Source organism: Lutra lutra, chromosome 6, assembly GCF_902655055.1.
Source record: "Lutra lutra chromosome 6, mLutLut1.2, whole genome shotgun sequence".
NCBI lineage: Eukaryota > Metazoa > Chordata > Mammalia > Carnivora > Mustelidae > Lutra > Lutra lutra.
In genome coordinates, this window is record NC_062283.1 from 47,099,412 (window position 1) to 47,124,243 (window position 24,832).

General features: G+C 34.9%; 1 long non-coding RNA gene and 1 pseudogene across 1 annotated transcript in view; both read right to left on the bottom strand.

Moving 5' to 3' along the window:
• LOC125102837 (uncharacterized) overlaps nucleotides 1-14,322 on the bottom strand; it is a 91,597-nt gene extending 77,275 nt beyond the window's left edge. Inside the window, exons 1-2 of the long non-coding RNA XR_007128212.1 lie at nucleotides 14,212-14,322; nucleotides 1,512-1,514 (exon numbers count right to left, since the gene is read on the bottom strand). This is a non-coding gene — a long non-coding RNA (uncharacterized LOC125102837). The remainder of the gene's footprint in view (nucleotides 1-1,511; nucleotides 1,515-14,211) is intronic.
• A 1,698-nt stretch (nucleotides 14,323-16,020) lies between these two features.
• On the bottom strand, nucleotides 16,021-17,802 carry LOC125102833 (integrin-linked protein kinase-like; annotated as a pseudogene).
• Between the last annotated feature and the right edge of the window lie 7,030 nt (nucleotides 17,803-24,832).

Sequence of the window (24,832 nt, forward strand, 5' to 3'; positions counted from 1 at the left end):
CTCCACTGGTGTCATATTTTGTTAGCTAGGCTTTCTGGGAACATGCTGGCATTCTTTATTTTGTTCTCTATTTCCTGAATATCATGCTGTTTAATATTTTGCCAAAATGGTAAAATTCAATAATCAATTTTTATTTTTTCATCTCCAGTAACAGGTTTTATGCTCTCATGCTATGATGTGGTTTCCACTTAGATGAACTTCAGACTCATTATAGTTATTAACATTACTGAATAACAATTATTAAACACTCATTAAAATAAGTTCCTTTTAAAGAGAAGTACAGAATCGAAAGGGGAGAAATTTATTTTGATTTTTTGAATCATCATTTATTTTTTATGATATTTTTTCTATTCAAAATTAACTTTTTTACAAGATACTCTTAGAGAATTGGTAGAGAATAGAGAGAAAAACAGGGAGGACACAGGGGAAATCAATTCAGACTAAACAATGGTATGATTGGTCTGGATAGAATAATTAAATATTATACGAAGTTATATATTCACATACTTTCACATATACATTCATATTAAAGCCTTAAAAATGATCTGATAAGACATTTATCTATTATCAAATACATCTATCTCCAATTCATGCTCAGTTACATCCCAGAAATATCTTAGAATTAAATTTACAAGGTTAGTTTTAGATGTAGAGAGACAAAATTATAGTCTCTGTGTCCTTTAATTTGGTCATGACTAGGTAGTATAACTTCATTATTGGTTAATAAAAACCCTAAAAGAATGATAGATTTTGGATATAGATAATTTGAGAGGACAATCCATAAGGTGGACATTTATTCTGTTGAAGAACTGTTAAGAAAGAAGTTAGCAAATATTTATATGTTACCTTAAAATTTAAGTTAAATTTAAATGTATTTTGCATAATAGCATCATAAATTTGAATTTCTGTGTAAGCCCATTTGTTAATCAGGGCAAAGGGTTTTCCTGGAATTTTGAAAAAAAAAATGGTACGTATATTGTCAAGTATTATTGATTGATTTTAATTCCAGAGGCTGTCATAAGGAACAGCATTTGTTAGGATATTTGTTATGTAAAATCATATTCACTCATTTAAAGTTTTAAACCATGCTTCTATAAAACATGCATCTTCACCATGACCTTGGTAATAAATTAGCTCAATTTTGCTATAACAAAACCAATCCCCAAATGTATAAAAAGACAGTTACAGAATTTACTCCTGGTAGAAACATGGTAAGGTTCTATTTCTTCTCCTAGATTATAACTGCAAGCAAAATAAAAAGTTAAGTAAAATAAAGGTAGTCTTAAAAATGATACAGATTCTGACTTCATGATCACATAGGATTTTGAGAATATTCAATTAGACAAGAGCACTGTCTCCTAGACTCAGAATCTCAGCATTAATACTCTTGCTGTTGATGAATTCCTGTCAATGATGCTGCTTTTATAATGGATATTATTTTGTATTATTTTACATGTGCTTCCCTGCTTCTTCTATTTTGGGCCTACTGGACTGTGTTCTCATTTTACCACTTGCTTTCTCTGTGGCCTCAAATATGTCACTCCAGTTTTCTCATTCTCTGCTATCTGGAAAATGAAGAGGCATTTTGTGAGAATGAAATGGGAGAAAAAAAATTTTTAAGTTTTTATTTTAATCACCTGGTGTTCATCAGGACAAGTGCACTTTAATCCCCATGGCCTATTTCACAAACCCCCCCAACACACACACAATGGTCAGTGTGTTCTCAATAGTTAAGAGTCTGTTTCTTGGTTTGTCTCTGTCTCTCTCTCTCTCTCTCTCTTTTTTTTCAAATGGGAGAAAATTATGATAAAAATTTTAATCTGTAAAATAACACAAATGTGAATTGTTAACTTAGCAGTTGTAGAGGACTATTTCATGGATTTCTGAGGATGTCACGTATTCTAAAGTTGAAACTGTTTTCTGACAATTACATAAAACCATATTTGTTTTACTTTAGAGACAGAAAATATTCTCCTATCACTAAAGTCAATGTATGAAATTGAGGTGAATAAATATAAGCATTTTATGAGAAAAATACTTTTCTTCCTCAAAAATTTTCCTTTGTGGGGCGCCTGGGTGGCTCAGTGGGTTAAAGCCTCTGCTTTCGGCTCAGGTCATGATCCCAGGGTCCTGGGATCGAGCCCCACATCGGGCTCTCTGCTCAGCAGGGAGCCTGCTTCCCTTCCACTCTCTCTGCCTGCCTCTCTGCCTACCTGTGATCTCTCTCTGTCAGATAAATAAATAAAATCTTTAAAAAAAAAAATTTCCTTGTTACAAGCCAGCCATTTTCTACTTTTACTTCTAGGTTCTCGACATAACTCAATGCATTCAGAATTTTTATTGTTTTAGCTTAAACACATTCCACATGAGAGTAATTCATAATCATTATAATGGACATAAAATACAAAAAAATGTAAATAAACAGATAAAGATAACCTGTTATATTGGAAAGAGTAGGACTAGTGGGTTCAATAGATTTGAGCTCAAATTCCAATACTTCTACTTTCTTAATATGAACTTTTGGAAAAATTATTTAATTTTTTGTACCTTAATTTGCTAATTACATAAGGACAATAAATCCATTTTCCCAAGATAGTCTATGTAAGTGATCTAAGATAATACACGTAAGCCACCTTTTATAGGGCATAGCACCTAAGTGCTTAAAATTGACAGCTTTTATCATTACAAGACTCCCGTTCCCTGTGGAACTATTGTTTATATTATTTCTTTGCTTAAATTTTAAAAAGTACTTTTTAGCTAGAATAAAATCAGGAAAATTAACTATTAGAAACAAACTCAAAAATTATCAATCCTCCAATCTTTATATTACATGCCTGCTTACTCTTTATAGTTTTATGTAACTTTTGCTTAAATAACAGTTTCCAGGCATTTTTACTAGGTAAGCATTTGTTTCTTAATTTCATATTCAAAACGTGGGCCCCAGAATTAGATTTACTATACCTTAAGTATTGGACCAGTGAATATTAGAATGGAACTAATCTTTTTCTCTGTCTGGATAATATGTTCCTATTACTAGAACTTTTTTTTCCAAATTCTACTTTCATCCTTAAACCACAAGAAGGTGGGGCACCTGGGTGCCTCAGTTGGTTAAGGGTGGGGCTCTTGGTTTTAGCTCAGGTCATGATCTCATGGGTCATGGGGTCCAGCCCAGTGTCAGGCTCAAACCCAACCTCAGCCTCCATGCTCAATGGGGAGTCTGCTTGAAGATTCTTACCCTCTGCCCCTGCCCCCTAAAATAAATAAATAAATGTTAAACACACACACACACACACACACATGAGGGTGACTTTTGGTTAAGCTTGAGTTCCACTGAAGGGTCCTACTGTCACTCCTAAAAAACTAATACCTTTGTTTTTAAATTGAAAATGTAAATACAAAATTTTATATTTTTCTTGAAAAGATTTTATTTATTCATTTGACAGAGAGAGAGAGAGCACATGTGCACATAAAGAGGCAGGGCAGCAAGCAGAGGAAGAGGGAGAAAAAGGCTCCCCACTGAGCAGACAACCTGATGCAGGGTTCTGAAGCTAGATGCCTAACCTACTCAGCCACCCAGAAGCCCCTATATTTATTCTTAATAAACCTTATCTGCCTTGTTTTAGCTTAATATTCTAGCCTAATTTCACATACTTTTATTCTGATCCTGTCGTCAGATATTTTAACAATCCCTCCTGCTTTGTAACATTGACTGAATGCTTTATATATCTTTAGAAATATCTTGACTTTTTATTTTTTTTTATTTTTTTTAAAGATTTTATTTATTTATGACAGAGAGAGATCACAAGTAGACAGGGAGGCAGGCAGAGAGAGGGAGGGAAGCAGGCTCCCTGCTGAGCAGAGAGCCCGATGTGGGACTCGATCCCAGGACCCTGAGATCATGACCCAAGCCGAAGGCAGCGGCTTAAACCACTGAGCCACCCAGGCACCCCTACCTTGACTTTTTTTTTTTTTTAAGATTTTATTTATTTATTTGACAGAGAGAGATCACAAGTAGACGGAGAAGCAGGCAGAGAGAGAGAGAGAGAGGGAAGCAGGCTCCCCGCTGAGCAGAGAGCCCGATGCGGGCCTCGATCCCAGGACCCTGAGATCATGACCTGAGCCGAAGGCAGCGGCCCAACCCACTGAGCCACCCAGGCGCCCCCTACCTTGACTTTTTAAAAAGTTAAGTAGAATAAAGCTAATATGGAATCCTATGGCATAACCTTAGAGCAGTTTCTCCAGGTTGACAACATTTAAATTAATAAATACTCATTTTTTTTGAGACAATTACTCAAATAACCATTAGTCATATGCTTATAATCTGGTGTCTATTACTCCACCTTATCCACAATACATTGAGAATTTTGCTGAATGTAAATTAAAATAACAACATACTGTTTATAGAGCAGTCAAATTCATCTATTAGTATAAAGACCCAATCATGATAGAGTAAGTCAATTTAATTTTTACATGATTCCTTTTTGTGGGGATGGTGGTTCAGTATTACTTTTGTATTCTTTAACAAATCATTCATTTAATAATCTGCTAGGAATTTTTATCTTGATATTGAACATATTGGTTTGATATGATATATTCCAGATTCCATTATTTTTTTCTATTAGATAATCCATTTCCATTTATTTTTATTGCCCAAGCCTCATATTATTGTTTTTATTTTATAGAATAACAAATATCCAGAGGGCACTTACCCTGTGCTAAGCCCAGGGGTGATGCAATGTTGAACTAGACAGATCCTTTTCCTTATGAAATTTATACTCTAGGGAGTTCAGTAGACAATAAGGGGGGCATCACTTAATGCACAAAGAAAAGAAATCTAGAAGGAAGTAAAATTAGAAAGGAAAAGAATAAATTGCTATGATAGAGAATAATAGAGACAGTTTTTCACAGATACAAGTTTAGGCAATGACTGCTGAAGGGAGTTATATTTTAGATTAAAAGGGGCCAGCTGAGTGAAGAACCAGGAAAAGAAAATTTCTAGCAGAAAGAATAATACAAGGACCCTAAAGAGAAAGCATTTTTTCTTTTCTTGATTCAAATAGAGCTCCAGGTGCTGAAGTGTGGTTAAACAGAAAAAGAGTGGCCTGAGAAGAAGCTGGACACCGAGTCAGGAGTCAGATCACTCAGGGGATATTAGGCTTCTCCCAGGCAGATTAGATTTTACTGTGTAAATTGGGACTCTGTTAATAGACTTTAAATAGGCAGTGATATGATCATCATAGCATTTCAAAGTGGAATGGTCTCTGGCTGCTGCGAATGGAGAAGATTGATAGGATGCATGAGAACAAAAAGAGGAAGACTAGTTAGAAAGATTTTTAATATTCCCATTAAGATATAATGAATGAATTACTTTAGTTCAGTTTGTCCAAGAGAAAATATGCATCAATTGCAAAATTCTTGAATCTCTACAAATAATTCATAAATATGCTGAATGATCAATATGCATGCATTTTGAACCATTACTTAAGATTTGTTATGAAATATTGGAAGTTGCAGTCTGTGAAAATGATTGGTTTTCTGAAAAGCTTCTCTGCTCATTTGCACAAAGACAAAGGCCATGTGTAAGCTCCTCAGCAAAACTGTAAACCTGGCATTATGCCATTATATGAGCAAAAATCCCAGAGATTTGTTTATTCCTGAGATTGAAATATTCACTGAAACAACATAAATGGGAATGAGTTCCATTCTGTGAGATCACATAATAAAATAATAGAGAATGTAGCCTAGTATGTGTGAGAAAAAATTAAAAAAAAAAACAAACTAGAATGGGATGAGTCATCAGAATCCGTAAGCGTAATCCAGAGGATACATGTTTAAACTGATTAAAAGTAAATCTATGTACAGAAATCAGTTGCCCTCTTATACACTAACATTGAAAATATAGAAAGGGAAAATAAAGAATAGATTCCATTTACTATAGCCCCAAGAATCATAAGATACCTGGGAATAAGCCTAACCAAAGAGATAAAGGATCTGAACTCAAAGAACTACAGAACACTTGTGAAAGAAACTGAAGAAGACACAAAAAGATGGAAGACCATTCCATGCTCATGGATTGGAAGAATAAACATTGTTAAAATGTCTATACTGCTTAGAGCCATCTATGCTTTCAGTACCATCCCAATCAAAATTCCATCAGCATTTTTCAAAGTGCTGGAACAAACAATCCTAAAATTTGTATGGAATGAGAAAAGACGCCGAACTGCTAAGGAAATGTTGAAAAAGAAAAACAAATCTGGGAGCATCACGCTGCCTGATTTCAAGCTTTACTACAGAGCTGTGATCACTAAGACAGCATTGTACTGACACAAAAACAGACACATAGACCAGTGGAACAGAGTAGAGAGCCCAGATACAGACCCTCAACTCTATGGTCAAATAATCTTCAACAAAGCAGGAAAAAAATATACAGTGGGAAAAAAAAGACAGTCTCTTCAATAAATGGTGCTGGGAAATTGGACAGCTATGTGTAGAAGAATGAAACTTGACCGTTCTCTTACACCATACACAAAGATAAACTCGAAATGGATAAAAGACCTCAACGTGAGGCAGGAATCTATCAAAATCCTAGAGGAGAACATAGGCAGTAACCTCTTTGACATTGGCTACAGCAACTTCTTTCAAGATATGGTGGACCGTATCTTCTTTATCCATTCGTCCGTTGAATATACAATGGAGTATTGTGCCTCTATCAGAAAGGGTGAATACTGAACTTTTGTATCAACATGGATGGGACTGGAGGAGATTACATTGAGTGAAATAAGTCAAGCAGAGAGAGTCAAGTATCATATGGTTTCACTTACTTGTGGAGCATAAGGAATAACACAGAGGACATGCAGAGAAGGAAATGAAAAGTGAGATGGGGGAAATTGGAGGGGGAGACAAAGCATGAGAGACTGTGGACTCTGAGAAACAAACTGAAGGTTTTGGAGGGGAGGATGGTGGGGGGTTGGGTGAGCCTGCCAGTGGGTATTAAGGAGGGCATGTATTGCATGGAGCACTGGGTGTGGTGCATAAACAATGAATTCTGGAACACTGAAAAGAAATAAAATAAAATAAAATAAAATGAAAAAAATCTATGTGCAATAGATTTTCTAGCATTTCAGACTCAATCTTCAGGGTTATTTCATTATAAAGCCACAGAATTTCAGCATTAAGGTGAAGCTTAAGAGATCTTACCTGACTTAAAGGGGAGGGCCATTGGATAGCAGGCAATACGGGGCGGGGGAAGGTAAGAACAGCTACATTCATGTCTACTTACATTGTTTTTCTACCTTATCACATGTTTCTCAAAGAGATGAAAGCTCTTATCTCAATCTAGTTTAGTATGTTGAATGTTTCCAGTAAATATGATTGCAAAAAATATGATTGCTAGTTAATAATCTGCTTTTAATTATACTTGAAATTAAAGTAACAATGAAAAACTCCTTTTTATATGGCTTTGTCATATATTTATGACTAGTAATGGCAACATACCAACCTCATTAAAATTGGTCTTCATTGCCTAATTACACACTGGGATAAATGAGAAAGGAGTGCCAGTGGCATATGTTGAGAATCTAAACATTAGCATTTGAAATTGATCAACCATAAAGAGCACCATTTAACATATAGTATTTTTTTTTATATTTGGGTTGTTGATGTTTATTTCTTATCTTTTCCCATGAATTTTGCAAGACAAAAGGAGAGATTTACTCAAAGTGGACAAAATGAAACCATCTTTCTGCTTTTTATCTTTAAAGTATGAATCACCTATAATAACTCCATTAGCACTAATGGAAATTTGCATGTAATAAATCCTTTTGGTGCCTGGAGAATATACCACAGCTCTTTTAAAGTATCTGGTGCTTTTACCCTTGGGTGTCTCAGAAGCGATGAACCATCAGATATAGTGTTCTTGGAAAGGAATAGGAAGATAATTAGAGTATATTCAATTTTCTGTCTTTGCATATAACAGTCCTTTTTTTCCCCCAAGTGCATGTATACATATCTTAATACTCCAACACAACGACAGAAGAGCTCAGGAAAAAATGCTGAATCCACATGAAGGAGACTATGGTTATTACTTCTGAGAATCTTATAAGAATTTCCTATATTTTGTATAATTACAGTTGGTTATAAAAGGGGTTAGAGAATGTTATGTATACCTTTAAGGACATAGTGTCTGCTTAACTTTAAAAGGACCAGTTACTTCATTAACTTAAAAATGGTAAATAAAATTACCAAGATAAAAGTCATACTTCAGTGTATCCATCACTTGGAGTGTTTGCTATTGTGTCTGAGTGTGCTTCTCATATTCGCAGTTAGGATTTCTACATTTGAATTTTGGAAGACATAATTCAGACCCTAACAGATGTGATCCAACTAATATAGAACCTCTTTCTGACCAAAAATGAGAAGTTTTTATAATTCACCAGCTCTTTTCTATTTGTTTGTTTGTTTGTTTGTTTGTTTGTTTAAGAGAGCAAGAGAGAACACAAGGAAGGGGAGCAGCAGGCAGAGGGAGAAACAGGCTCCCCACTGAGCAAAGAGCCCAATGCAGGACTCAATCCCAGAACACTGTGATCACAACCTGAGCTGAAGGCAGACATTTAACCAACTGAGCCACCCAGGCATCCCAATCAGCTCTCTTCTATATGACTTGTTAAGTAAAACTCTGGATAGAAAGGCTACCAATTAAGATGTATTTATAAAAATATTCGGTTGCGGGGCGCCTGGGTGGCTCAGTGGCTTAAAGCCTCTGCTTTCGGCTCAGGTCATGATCTCAGGGTCCTGGGATCGAGCCCCGCATTGGGATCTCTGCTCAGCAGGGAGCCTGCTTCCCCCTCTCTCTCTGCCTGCCTCTCCGTCTACTTGTGATGTCTGTCTGTCAAATAAATAAATAAATTCTTTCCAAAAAAATGACTTAAAAAAAAAAAAAAAACGAACCATGTACCTGTTTAATTGCAAAGAAATGATTTGGCGCTGGAGTGAGAAACTAATTTAAAAAAATATATATTCTGTTGCTTTAGGCAGATTGTCACCATGCCTTAATTCATCTTTAGCCAAAACATACAAAATTATTGATTTGTATCAATTCTGATATATTGATAATAGCATTAATAGATTTTATACATTTGTATAGTAATTATGTGTTAAGTAGGGATAGTGGTAGTTAATTTTCAAGTATTTATAATTGAGTGTTTAGCTAAACAGATGATATGGAGTTATACTTCCCTGATATGAATAATGCATTCTCTCCATATCCCATATCCTTTTTAAAACTATCATGTAGTAGAAAATTCTTTTGTATTAATACATCAATTCAAATTCATCTGTAATTTTAATAGATATTTTAATATTTACTTTTTAATAAAGCTATTTCTTTCCCAATAAACCAGATAATTAAAGGGTTTAAAAATAAACAAGCTAGGGGCACCTGGGTGGCTCAGTGGGTTAAAGCCTCTGCCTTCGGCCCAGGTCATGATCTCAGGGTCTTGGGATCGAGCCCCACATCGGGCTCTCTGCTCAGAGGGGAGCCTGCTTCCTCCTCTCTCTCTCTGCCTGCCTTTCTGCCTACTTGTGATCTGTCAAATAAAAAAAAATATATATATATTAAACAAGCTAGAAAATACTTATTTTAATGGGCATTCCATTTGTACATGAATTTCTTTTAAATATGTTTAATGACAATAAAATGATATTTAAATGCACTAGTAAAGCTTGCTAACAAATCTTTTTGTAGAAGAGTCGGTATTCGACATGAATATTCTACAGAATACATGGTTTGTAATTCCAGTGGCCATGATAGTTTTCTAGTAGCAAAAATTATTTTTAAAATAATACTTAATACTACAAACATATATACAAAGAAAGTTATAAAGGAGAACAACAAAATTACTCATAAACTCATAACTCAGGCAATCCATACAGATTTGTTAAAATGAAAGTAAAAAATCCATAAAATTAGAAAATTAAAAAATAAGTAAAACCCCCCATCCCAAACCTGCACATATTTTCTCTTCCAACGATAACCATTTTAAGAATTTTTTGTTATCTTACATTTTATTACACATAGAAGTATATATTAATTTGAGCCATATAAAAGTGCTAAATATTGACCAGCAATTTTATGACTCAAACTAATACATGTGATTCTATATCTTGTTTGTTAATCTAATAATATATTTGAGTACTTTTTATATTAGAAAATGCACTTTATTTACATTAAATATTATCATACATATGTAACAGATACTTTCACTGATGCTCTTTTGGTGAAAATTTATGCATCTTTTTGCTATTTCAACCTTTATAGATTATCTTGATATATGTTTGTATATATATTTATAGTTAAGCACCTAATAGTGCAACTATTGTATCAATATGATGCACATTTAAAATTTTTACAGGTACCTTTAAATTACTCTCCCAGATTTCTCCCTCCATAGCACATACACAACTTTGTCAGGACTAGGTATTACTTATGATTGATTTAAAAAAAATAGTATCTCATTTATTTAGTTGTGAGTTGAACATTTTTTCATATGTATTCATTTATCATTTGTGTTGCTATTTCTCTTCCGGTATACTGACTATACATATGCTTGGTTCCTTTTGATTTTCTTATTACCTGTAAAACACTGATTTTCATATCTCCTTGTATGCTTTTTATAAGACAAATGGTGCTTTATTTACCATATATCTTGTCATTCTTCTGAGTTTGTTTACTAAAATCACAAATAAACTTATCCAGCTTTTGCTTTTAGAAATCTTGGATTCATTTTTACATTCAAATCCTTTATCTATCTGGAATTTATTTTGATATAGAAGTGAAGATGACATTTAGCTTTGTATTTTTTTTTCTGAAAAGTCTGTTGTCACTATTGTAAATGACCCATCATTCTTGTTAGTACGCATCTCACCGAATTTTCTCTTTGTTTTACATGGATTTCTTAACTTAATAATCTTGGATTTCCTAAATAAAGAAATATATCACAAACGATGATAATTTTGGCAGATGAAACACTGGCCACATTGCAAAAGAAATTTGAGAGCTAAAAATACATATTAATTCCATGATAATGATTGAATTATCTAAAGCAGAAAATTTATAAAAGGTATAGGTCTAAAGATTAACCTTTGTAGAGTATCAAATATCAGTTTACATTTAATATTGGAGAAAGTAAGAAAAACAAAGTAGAAGTTTCTCTTCACAGGAATTGGAAGAGAACCATGAGAGCATATTGTTGCCTAAGTCAGAGAACTTAAAAAAGTGAAAATTGAGACAAAAACTCTAAAATTGGTGAGAAAAGCAATTTGGACACAGTTATATGCACAAAATTAACATTAGAGATTAACATTAGAGGGAATGGTATAAGTAAAGGATATCTCAGTTTGTAGATTATTCTTCCTAGAAGTTGGAGATACTAAGAAAAGAGAAAAACACAGCAGAAACTATCTTTAAATCAAAGGCATTTTTAATCTGAATCGAGATTTGTGCAATTTTAAAGGCAGAAGAAAGGCCAGGAGAGGCAGTGGGTGAATGAGAAAGTATGAGAGCTAGAACATCCTTCAGAAGTCAAGAAGGATTAAAATACTGGTATCACTGTAATTTTGAGGAAAATAGAAATGGGCTAAGGACAGAAGGCCAAACTAAAATATGTTCTATTCCACGAGATTAGGTTTGGCATTTGGGAAACTCTAAAACAACCAATGTGAAAATTATTTGAAAGGTATCTAAACATATAAATATGAATATAAACAAATAGTCTAACAAAGTCCACAAATGTCAATATTACTTAGTAATATCCATAGCTTTCATGGAAAAGATAACAGAAAGTTAGGAGAAAACATTTGAAGTATTGCAAATGGGGACTTAAGTGAAATTAAAAGCAAAATTTGAACGTAAGGACACTGTAGTAACACAGAGGAGAATGCCAATTAACTTAAACTGATGTATATGAAATTCTTCCTCTGGTGAAATTTTTAAAACACCAAACTATAAATATTAAGAGCATTGAGTTTGTTATCTGTTAATCTATTATGCATTTGTCATAAATCATAGATAAATCATAGATTTTAATGAAATTCCTTTTATCAGTAAATATATTCATCTATACCTATCAGAACATTTTTGTAATCTTTGTGAGCACAAATGGGCTTTATTTCTTTCATATATGAGTCATATATACACACATATATGCATATAAGCAAATAAAAAATATACCTATATATGTACATATATATGTATATATATATGTATACAAATATACATATATACATATAAATCTCCAAATACATATATATATACACATCTATAAGCAAATAAAAATAAAGTCAATAAAAATCTATCATGAAAGTGTCCCAAAAAGGTCTTTTGGAAAATGCACTTTCCAGAAATTATGTAGCATTTATCTTTTATCCAAAATAAACTTAAACATTAATAGTGGCTCTCAAATAATCATGGCAAAGTAATTTTAAATAAATGTTTCTTTTTTGCAATCTTTGAATAAATACGTTTTTCTATAGTCTATATTAGGTGATGTTTATTTTACTTTGATTAGATTGAAAACGGATTTTATTGTTCTATTTCCTGAACATTTCAAAGTAATTTTCAGTCCAATTGAACAAACACATCTTATTAGTTTTTCCCTGAGATGTAATAATTTAAACAGTCCTATTTGTAATTAAATACAGAGGAAAATTCAATCCAAAAAGGAAATGTAGCAAGACAGAGGGCCACTGTATTTTGAGAATTATTTTTCCCAAAATCTGACTGGTATTTAATTAGATAAGGGAGAAAACCAGACAATGAGGAACTTGGTAGCATTATCCCTTGCATTTGGCAACACTTGCCATAATATTAAGCTATTTCCTGGATTAAAATTCCTGTTGCTTTCAATTCTCCATAGATGAATATAAAATCTCCATTTTGAGAGACCACTTGGTCTTGTTCTTGTTTATGAATCCCTTGAAAGAAACCAGGAGAAAATAGGTAACACTGACATACCCAGTATATGAACTCTTTATCCTTTTATAATTATAGTTCAAAATAAAATATACTACATGTATTCTTGAGTATGTCTTTATATCAAGTTCTTGAATGTAAAATTACTTTTGGTCTTTTATAATTTCATAATGTTGGAGTTAATTTTTTTAATTTTTTTTTAAGATTTTATTTATATATTTGACAGGTCACAAGCGGGCAGAGAGGCAGGCAGAAAGACAGGGGGAAACAGGCTCCCCACTGAGCAGAGAGCCCAAAGCAGAACTCAATCCCAGGACCCCAAGATCATGGCCTAAACTGAAGGCAGAGGCTTAACCCACTGAGCCACCCAGGCACCCAGTGGTGCTGGAGTTTAAAAATGAGAGGGATGTCCGCCTCTCTCTGTGGCTACAGCTTTCTTTAGGACAAACAGATCTGTTGCAGAACTACTAGAGTCAGCCTTAACTTCTGGAGTTCCAAAGGACCTTTCATTGAGAAACTATGTTTCTCAAAAAAATGCAACATTCATCTTTTATTCCAAACAAACCTAGATATTAATGGTGGCTTTCAGATAATGATGACAAAGCAATTGAGCCTTATTTTTTTAGAAGAATACTTCAGCTTAAGAGTTCTGTTTATTTTTTAAAGAATGATGGAAACACATTGCTTTGATTAATAATCTCCATGAGCCTCCTAGGAACTTAATATGCAAGTTCAGTTTTTCATAGACAAGGGATTTCCACTTCTCATTTTAAATGTAATTAATTATTTCCATATATATGATGTTACTGTTACAACACATTGTGTTCCCTACTGAAGAGACAGTTCAGTGTTAGGCTTCTTCATATTTGCCTTTGATCTTTATTCTAAAGAGCTTCTTGTAGCAGAAGCTTAATAATTTAAAGCCACAGCCTTGAGAAAAATCAGAAAGAAAAATGAAATTAGGAGAGATAATAAAAAGATGAAAATAAATAAACATAGAGTTACATAGTTTTCTTAAACAATAAGCTCTTGGGAGTTCTTGTTGAAGAGATTATGCTGAGAGCGATAGAAGGATTGTACATGATATTCCTGCAGTTTCTATGCCTCATAGGAAACAGAGACAACCTACTTCACATTTGGGCTCCATTTGCCAGTGTGTGAATTGGGAAGTACAGATAATAAGAATAGGAAGAGAGAGAAATACTACATTTCAGGAGTGCTGAACTGTTTAAATTCTTTGTGACAGCTCCTATTCACCAATATCCAAACTAAAATCCCACTTGCTGTTATCTACAATGGACAAATGGGAGATATTGGCTGTAAGGAGGCAGATAAAAGAAATCATCCAATCCATGAGGCAAGGTCTGGATGGCTTCTCCAAGGTAGGTTTTGGAATTCCAAAGGATAATCTTGCAATTCAAACATCTAACAGTGAGATAATTCAGCCTTGAGAATGGAGCTCAAAATAAATACGTGGGTACTCTGGACCACAAAGTTTGTTTGTTTAATAATATATAGAATAGGGAAAAATTGATAAAAGGAAACTAGAAAAGGAAATAGGATTATACGATTTACTCAGAAAAAATTTTTTACAGTCAATTATTCAATAATGTGATTCCTACATTTCTTTTATTAAGCAAGAAATGAGGCCAATAATCTTCATTTATTGAAATATTTTTTATTATCGACATTATTCCTTTGGATAATTTGTCTTTCTAAAAGTCAAGTAACTAGACTAAATTACTTCTCTATGATACTTTTAGCTTTTTGAGTTAACAATCTAAATTTTTTTTTAAAGATTTTATTTATTTATTTAACAGACAGAGATCACAGGTAGGCAGAGAGTCAGGCAGAGAGAGAGGGGAGGAAGCAGGCTCCCCGCGGAGCAGAGAGCCCAATGCGGGCCTTGATCCCAGGACCCTGGGATCATGACCTGAACCGAAGGCAGAGGCTTTAACCCACTGAGCCACCCAGGCGCCCAACAATCTAAATTTTTTATTCAAATTCTTACTGGTAACCCAATTCTTTTAATGTATACAAGTTAACATATTCATATTTTCCAAGAATCAATCCTTATTCCTAAAAATATGAAGAGATTAAAAGTTAATTCATAACATCATGAGGTGAGTTCTATCATGCACTGGGATAGGAATGAATTCCTTACAATTATATCCTTTCTATCAATAAATCATCTTTAAGCAGTAATTTTATGCAAGGTTGTTTGTTAGGTCTAGGAAATATATATATTAAAAAAGCAGCTCCTATTCTTAAAGAATATCGCCGCTGACCTAGTTCTGATTGCCATCTTTTCTTACCTGTATTGTTACAGTAATTATGTAATTGTTCTTTCCTCATCCAGTTCCTTTTGCTTTAAAGCTGCCTAAATTCTCATGTCATACCCTTCTCAAAATTTTCCCATTTCTCCTTTTCCCTAAATTGCTTAACATGTAGCCCAAGATTTTCCAATATGTGATTCCATTCTGTCTCTCTTAGCTTTGTCTTTACCAACATCCCTCCCACATACACTAACATCACAAAAATACTCATTCTGCAAAAATTTTGTGATTTTGTAGCTTTTCCCTTGACCTGATATGTCTTTATTAATTTATATTCATTTCTTGTCCATCAAATTCAAATTCAAATCCCACCTATTCTAAGAAATCTTCCCTCATCTTTTCTTTTTTTTTTTTTAAAGATTTTATTTATTTATTTGACAGAGAGAGATCACAAGTAGACGGAGAGGCAGGCAGAGAGAGAGAGAGAGAGAGAGAAGCAGGCTCCCTGCTGAGCAGAGAGCCCGATGTGGGACTCGATCCCAGGACCCCGAGATCATGACCTGAGCCGAAGGCAGCGGCTTAACCCACTGAGCCACCCAGGCGCCCATCTTTTCTTATCTTGAAGGAAATGTTCCCTGTTCTGTGTTTCAACAGCACCTAGTATGTTATGGTATTATTTCATTCTCCTTTTGCATCATATTTAATCACCCTTTTTTTGGTCTCCCATTTGCCTTGAAACTTTTAATTCTTATTTCTTTTTTCTGTACAGATGTCTTTCACTGAGGACCACTTCAAATCCCTTTTTCTTTTTTTTCCATAATAATCTTTATTATGACAGGCAAGCTGGTCCCTCCCATGCTGGGAGATACCGTGTGGCAAGTGACAAAGATCTGAACCTAGCCCCTTTGGGGGCTGCAGTGGTAGCGATGGGGGAAGGAGATGGGCCCCATGCCTGGACTAGTACCATGACAGAAGCCTGCTGCTTTGGGGAGACATACTCTTCTAACTGCATCCTTATGCCTCTGGACTTTAGGTGAGAGCTTTCCAGCTCTACTTGTCCTGCATCTTCTCCAGGATAGGCACAATCATGTCAAACTTGGACTACTTAGTGGGTCTTCATTTATGCAGATCTTCACAAGCTTACATACATGCGAGGAATGCCTAGTGGGATGGTAGGCCGAAGGTCCTCCAATGCCACCTGCATTTGAATCTCCATGTTGGAGAGGTCAGCCAAGGGTACCTCCCATGTCACCATTTCCCACAGAAGCACTGCAAAACTCCACATGCCTGCCGAGCATCTGTTTGTATCTTCAGGATTCTGCAGAACTCAGAGGCCATCTAGGCAGGTGCATACATGCACCCAGAAAATTGCAAGGAGAACTTGACATTGGCCATGTTGATTAGGTCAGTCATGTCCTCATCAGTCATTACACTATGGCTATTGAGTGCATGTTGTGGGATGAGGGGCTCTAATGTGTGTAGGAAGGCCATGCCCCTTGCCATGTCCAATGTAAACTCTACAGCCTGGCTCTGGTCCACAAGAGAATTGCTGCCTTCATGTAATACATTGTACAGGGATCCTGTGTGTGAGGCTGTGGTGAGGAGAAGGTGGAGACTGACAGGCACCTAGCACAGGGAGAACATTTAGATGCGAGAAAATCCTGAGATGGGGACATTCCTCATTGAAGTCCCTGCTCTTCCTTGTACTCCAGTTTCAAACCTTTAGCATCTTCATGACAATGTCATTGACCTGTCAACAGCCCTTGCATAGCTCTCCAGAGTGATAGTCATTGAATTTTGCCAGAAAGTTGAGCTGTTTGAAGTCAGTGCCAGCATGTTTGTGCAGAGTCCCATTTTGGGGCCAAGTGCGGGTGGTTCTCTTCCAAAATGTGTCCTTGTATGGAATATGGTTAAAGTGTGGCCCATCTTCTCTGCCTGCTCTCAGAGGAGATCCTTCAGAGGTCCTTGGCTTTGTCCTTGGACATCTCTCCATACTTGTTATAAATGCTGACAAGGGCCCCATTAGCCACCAGGTCCTCTGCAAACCCGATGTTGGCCCAAAAACGGGCATAATGCAGGGGCACATTTCCATGTTCATTCATTGCATTGATGTCAGCTTTATACTGCTGCAGCTTCTGCACAATATCACGGTGTCTGTGACTGGCTGCCAGGTGCTAGGGGGTGTCATCACCATGGTTCATCACATTGATTCATGTTCCCCACATGATCAGCATCTCAACCACAGCACAATAGCCCTCTTGGCAGGCCCAGGGCAAGGGGAAGAAGCCATGATCATCTCCTGGTTGAGGCTGTTTTCCGTGTTGTCCAGCCACAGGTGAATGGCCACCACGTTGCCCTCCCACCACTGGGTGAAAATGTCATCCATAACAACTTCTGGGCACTGAATCCGCTAGATTGGGGAAGACTGCGGATGGGGACTTAGGCTGGAGCAGCCTTCTTCGGGGAACTCCCCTCCGGCCAAGCCAGCCATTGGTACACCCCTGACCCTCTTCAGACAGTGGGGGCCCCCATTCCTCCCTCCTTCTCACCTCCCTTGCCCTTCTCTCAAATCCTTTTTTTTTTGTTTTGTTTTTATTTAAATTCCAGTTAGCTAACATACAGTGTAATATTAGTTTTAGATGTACAATATAATGATTCAGCACTTCCACACAATACCCAGTGCTCTTCACAAAAAGTGCCCTCCTTAATTCTCCATCACCTATTTCACCCATTTCCCCACCCACTTCCTCTCTGGTAGCCATCAGTTTGTTATCTGTAGTGAAGTGTGTTTCTTGGTTTGCTTCTCTCTTTTTTTATTCCCCCATGTTCATTTGTTTTGTTTCTTAAATTCCGAAAATGAATAAAATCATATGGTATTTGTCTTTCTCTGTCTGACTTATTTCACTTAGCACAGTACTCTGTAGCTCCATCCATAACATTGCAAATGGCTAGATTTCATTCTCCTTATGGCTGAGTTATATATATATATATATATGAAACTTCTGCATCCATTCATCCGTTGATGGACACTTGGGCTGTTTCCATAATTTGGCTATTATAGATACTGCAGCTATAAACCTTGGGGTGCATGTATCCCTTAATGAATCAGTATCTTTGTATTCCTTAGGTATATACCTAGTAGTGCAACTCCTGGATTATAGGGTAGTTCTATTTTCAGCTTTCCATAATGTTTTCCAGAATGGCTGTGCCAGTTTGCATTCCTGCCAACAGTGCAAGAGGGTTCCTCTTTCTCAACATCCTCACCAACACCTGTTGTTTTCTGTGTTGTTTTAGCCATTCTGACATGTGAAGTGATATCTCATTGTAGTTTTGATTTATATTTCCCTGATGATCAGTGATGTTGAGCATCTTTTCATGCTTGTTAGCCATTGTATGTTTTCTTTGGGAAAATGTCTATTTATGTCTTCTGTTCATTTCTTCACTGGATTATTTGGTTTTGGATGTTGAGTTTGGTAAGTTCATTATAGATTTTTAATACTAGCCCTTTATCAGATATGTCCTTTATGAATATCTTCTTCCATTCTGGAGCTGCCTTTTAGTTTTGTTGATTGTTTCCTTCTCTGTGCAGAAGATTTTTATTTTGATGACATTCCAATTGTTAATTTTTGGTTTTGTTATTACCCTTATCTCTGGAGATATATCTAGAAAGAAGTTGCTATAGCAGATGTCAAAGAAGTTACTGCCTATGTTTTCCTATATGACTTTTTATGGTTTCAGTTCTCACATTTAGGTCTTTAATCCATTTTGAATTTATTTTTCTGTTTGATATAAGAAAATGGCCCAGTTTCATTCTTTTGCATGTGGCTGTCCAGTTTTCCCGACAGCATTTGTTGAAGAGACTGTCTTTTTCCTGTTGGATATTCTTTCCTGCTTTGTCAAAGATTAATTGACCATAGAGTTGTGGGTTCATTTCTTGGTTTGCTTTTTTGTTCTATTGATCTCTGTGTCTATTTTTGTGCCAGCACTGTACTGTTTTTATCACTACAGCTTTGTATTTTAACTTGAAGTCTAAAATTGTGATGCCTCCAGCTTTGCTTTTCTTTTTCAAGATTACTTTGGTTATTCTGGATCTTTTCTGGTTCCACACAACTTTTAGGATTATTTGTTTTAGCTCTGTGAAAAGTGCTGTTGGTATTTTGATAAGGATTGTATTAAATGTATAGATTGCTGTGGGTGGTATAAACATTTTAACAATACTTGTTCTTCCAATCCATGAGCATGGAATATCTTTCCATTTGTTTGTGCTTTCTTTAGTTTCTTTCATCAGAATTTCATAGTTTTCAGGGTATAGGCCTTTCACCTCATTGGTTAGGTTTTTGCCCGAGGTATCTTATTGTTTTTGGTGCAATTGTAAATGGGATTGATTCCTTAAATTCTCTAACCACCCAGGCACCACAAATTTATCAATTTTAAGAGGTTTTTTTTGGTAAAGTCTTTTAGGTTTTCTATATGGAGTATCATGTCATCTGTAAAACAGTGGAAGTTTTACTTCTTCCTTGCCAATTTGGATGCAAATTTTATTTATTTATCTTTTAATTTTATTTTATTTATTTATCTTTTAATTTTTGTTGTCTGATGACTGAGGCTAGGACTTCTAGTACTATGTTAAAAAACAGTAGTGAGAATAGACATCCCTGTCTTCTTCCTGACCATAGAGGAAAACTCAGTTTTTCCCATTTGAGGATGATATTTGCTGTACTTTTTTTCTTTCTTTCTTTCTTTACGATTTATCCATTTATTTTTTGACTGAGAGAGAGAGAGAGAGAGAGAACAAGCAGAGGGAACAGCAGAGGGAGAGGGAGAACCAGGCCCTCCGCCGAGCTGGGAGCCAGTAGCTGGACTCCATCCCAGGACCCTGGGATCATGACCGGAGCCAAAGGCAGCCGCCCTAGGGACTGAGCCACCCAGAGACCCCATGGTGTGCGTTTTTCATATGTGGCCTTTATTATGTTGAGGTATGTTCCCTTTAAACCTACTTTGTTGAGGTTTTTGTTTTGTTTTGTTTTTTGAGGTTTTTTTTTTTATCATGAAGGGATGATGTACTTCAAATCTTTTTTTAGGGGCACCCCAGTGGTTCAGTTGGTTGGGCCTCTGACTTGATTTAGGTTCAGGTCATGATCTCAGGGTAATGGGATCTAGCCCCATTCAGCGGGGAGTCTAGTTGAGGATTTTCTCTTTCTCCTTCTTCCTCTGCCCCTCCCCCTGCTGGTGCATATACTCTCTCTAAAATAAATAAATCTTTTTAAAGATCCTTTTTTTAGGAGTAAAAAGATTATGTCAGTAAATAAATGTCTTTTCCTCTAGGTTGAACATTAGATAGAGGCAGAATCACATCGTGGTTGTTTTTGCCTTAATCAATAAATATATACTAATTGGATTGAAGGTGATATAAATTGAATTGTTTTCAACACCAATTAAATGGAAGATGTTTCAGAAAGAATTTTTATAAATAAGAAAGAGACCTGAGGTTTGCTATGCAAATTCATACTAATAGTGAAAATCCTTTGAGTCGTAAGTCACTTTAAGTTTCATGTTTTGTCAAACACAATTTATATTTCAAATTATGGAGGGATGGAAAGTTGTAAGAGTAAGAATAATTTCTGATACGATAGATTATTATCAAAGCTAATGTTTGTTTTATATAAAGAATCAGTGGGGTTATTTAACCCTAGGTACTTCTGTTTGATTATTACTGGTTCTTGCTAATGAATGAGAAATTAATAGAGAGAAAATAAAGGAGCACAAGTATACACCAGACTTAATAAATACCAGAATGAGAAAACACCCATAGTTTACCCAATTAAACTATGTGTGTTGGTTTCAGACACACCTGATGGCAGGGACATTTGCCTGGAGGGCACTGTTCTTGATGAAAATATTTAAATGCATCTGTGTTAATTTATTCAATTTTTTATAAGCCATTATGTCATTCATCTATGTATTTTTCAGATACTCATTGAATCTATTAATATTTTCAACTTGTATTGCAGCTTTAACAGATTCTACATACTGACTCAAGCCAATAAAATCCATATAATATTTACCAAATGCCTATGATAAACTAGCATCTATTCTGAGCAATGTTATTCAAAGGCATACCAACAGACTTTATTTTAAGATGATTGGCTAACATAAACACTGTTATAAAAGAGCATGATGCAACAGCCAGTGGTAATTTTACATAAGTATTAGAGGAGCCCTGAAGAGAAGCTTCTAACCTGTGCTAGTACGGCTAACATTGGCTTTCAGGAAAAATTGAAGACTATTAGAAAACTTGAGGAAAAGTTATGCAATTAGAAGAGAAGGAAGACGGAAAAAGAAATGGAAATTCCAAGCAGAGGAGAAAGTGTGAGTTAAAGCAGAGAGAAGCATGAATCAGTAGAACTGGAAACTGCTGACAGTTCATGGTTGCTAAAAGATAAACCATTCTCAAACAGGCACAAAAGGAATGACCAGTATTTCTAAGGCCTTAGAATTTGGTCAATAAAAACATGGTTGCTTTATCTTTTGTGTTGTACATCTTTAAAAAAAAAAATTCTGACCTTTTAGGACAACAGTCATAATAGATATAATGATAATGACATATATCATATAATATATAATTAGATATTATAGATAAGTTTATATTATACATAATATATAATAATATATATTATGTCTCTATAATAATACCTATATATTATGTGTGTATACATAATAATATGTATATGCTATATAATTACAACACATAATTACATATAATATATAATAAAATTTCTTAAAGGCTTATGTCCCAGATATTGTGCCAAGTATTTTGCTTCTGTCATCCAACTTTATCCTCACAAAATCCTTTGAAGTAGATGGTGTTATCAGCCCCATTTTATAAAACAAAGAAATTAACTTTGTCCGAGTTCATACTGTTGTATTGTTATTGGAATCCAGATAATCTTAGGTGCCTTCACTAACACTTGAAGTTTCTCTGTATCATTTTGAGGTGGCAATTAACCTTTCATTAATTATGTTTTTAAGCAAAGAACTTTTTAAGTGACAAGTTTTCATTTCTAAGTTGTGGCTTGTCATTTTCTCTGTTCTCCAGGATGATGTGGAATTTCCTGTGGAAAATCTTGGGACCCCATTTGTTACTGATTTTCTTTGAGAAATAATTATTTTGGCTCCTCAACCTCTTTAACTCTCTACCCTACCTTTTGTCATTTTTTAAATTATAATTATCCATTCAGTCATTCGGATTAGATGATGGTTATTATAGTTTCAAATCTGTTCTCTTTTCTGTGTCTTTGAGCTGGCAAGTTTCTCTCAAGAAATGGATGCACTTCTTCTGCTTTTTGAAGGAGATGATATAACTAATTCTAAGACAACATCTATACTGTGACTTCTTAACCTTGATTAAACTAATGTTCTATTCTGAATCTACCCCATATCATATTTTTCCCTTGAGCTTAGACAAAATTAGTATGGATTTGTATTGTTTTTGTTTTTCTCCCTTCAGAAACTTTGAATTCTAGTTCTGACACTTAGAGAACTATATCAACAATTTAAACAATTTTCTTTTGATTCGTTATGATTAAACCTCAGCTGGTTCCAGTCCAAATTCCTCCCTTTTCTCAATCTTTCTCAATTAAAAAAATGGTTATGTGTGAGGCTTTTACTTTATTCTGTAGGTCTTTGTTTCCTAAGGTATTTTGGTGTTACAACTGGAAAGAAATCTATTTCTATTATTATGAACTAGTGTATGATTTTCTTTAAATGTTTGAACAAATCATCGCATCATGCTATAAAAAGAAAATTCTAGTGGAGATTAAAAACATCCCACTCTCTATTTACCCCTAACCCAAAGCCTTAATGCACTATATATAGCATTAATCTGAATTACGTATCTTTTTGACCAGGGGCTCTCAAATGTTAGTGTGAAAAATAATCACTTGAAGAACTTATTAAAATAAAAATTATCTGGCTCCTACCTAGGATGCCAGGGTGGAGTGCAAGAACACCTGTGACTAGCTTCATTATATAATACAATGTAGCATCTTCAGTACACACTTAAGAATCACTGAGTAAGACTACTACAAATCACTTCCTTTCCCAAAGCTCTACTTTTGCTAGGGAAGCTCCTTGACACATCTTCCCTGGAAGCTCACCTAACTTATTTATTTTAATAGTTTTGTTGAGGTAAAAATTTATGTACAGTAAAATGCATTCATTGTAAGAATACAATTCAATAATTTTTAGTAAATTTAATGAATCATGTAATCATTACCACAGTTCAACTTTCAGATATGTCTATTAGCCCAAAAAGTTTCCTTATGCCCTTTTGCAGTCTACTGTTTACTTTCTGTCTCTTTATGTTTGTCTTTTCTAGACACTTCAGTCATTCACTCTGTGGTCTTTTTTGTCTGGCCTCTTTCATCAAGCATAATGATTTGAGATCTATCCATGTTATAGTATGTGTGTATCAGTGATACATTCCTTTTCATTGATGAATAGTATTCTAGTGTGTGGACTTACCATATTTTAAAAACATCTATGCTTCAACACACAGACATTTGAATTGTTTCAAGTTTTGGCTTTAATGAATAATGCCAAGATAGTTTATGTATGAGTTTATTTTGACATCTTTAACATTTTTATTTTTCTTGGATACCTTCATCTAATTCATTTTTAAAACCATCTGTCCAGTATTCAAATATTTTATTTCTTGAAATCTTTCCATTTGCAATGGCATGGATGGAACTAGAGGGTATTATGCTAAGTGAAATAAGTCCATCAGAGAAAGACAATTATCATATGATCTCCCTGATATGAGGAATTTGAGAGGTAGGGTGGGGGGTTGTGGGAGTGGGGACGGAAATAATATAATAAGATGGGATTGGGAGGGAGACAAAACAGAAGAGACTCTTAATCTCACAAAACAGAGGGTTGCTGCCGGGGAGTGGGGTAGGAAGAGGGTGGTTGGGTTATGGACATTGGGGAGGGTATTTGCTATGGTGAGTGCTGTGAAATGTGTAAGACTGATGATTCACAGACCTGTACTCCTTGGGCAAATAATACATTACATGTTATTAAAAATAAAAAAAATATTTCCATAATCAAAATGATATTAAAAATAATTTTATTCCTTAAGGAAGAACACAAATTTATAGGTATTTACATGTATTGCTTGTGTTACATCAAATATACAGTTTGTGAATCATGCACCAGAAATCAGTAGTTGTCTAATTCAAATTTTATGCTTCCTTCTTTCTTGAGTGACAAAATTTTCATTTTTTTTTTGTTTTGTTTTTACTGAGTACATTGTTACCGAATCAAAAGGCTTCCCAATTTCCATTACAGTTAAATGTGACCATGTGATTAAGCCCCAACCAAAGAGCTGTAACTAGATATATTATCTGGAATTTCGGAGAAGACTGCATAGAACAAGCTTAAGCTTGGAGGGACAGCTACTTGTAATTGTACCTTCAATAATGTAATAGATATTATTGTATTAAATTTTAGTTTTTCTTACTTTAAGTAAACTGCTTTTGATATTAAATATTTATTTCCAATATTTTGTAACCCAAAATTAGCACAGATA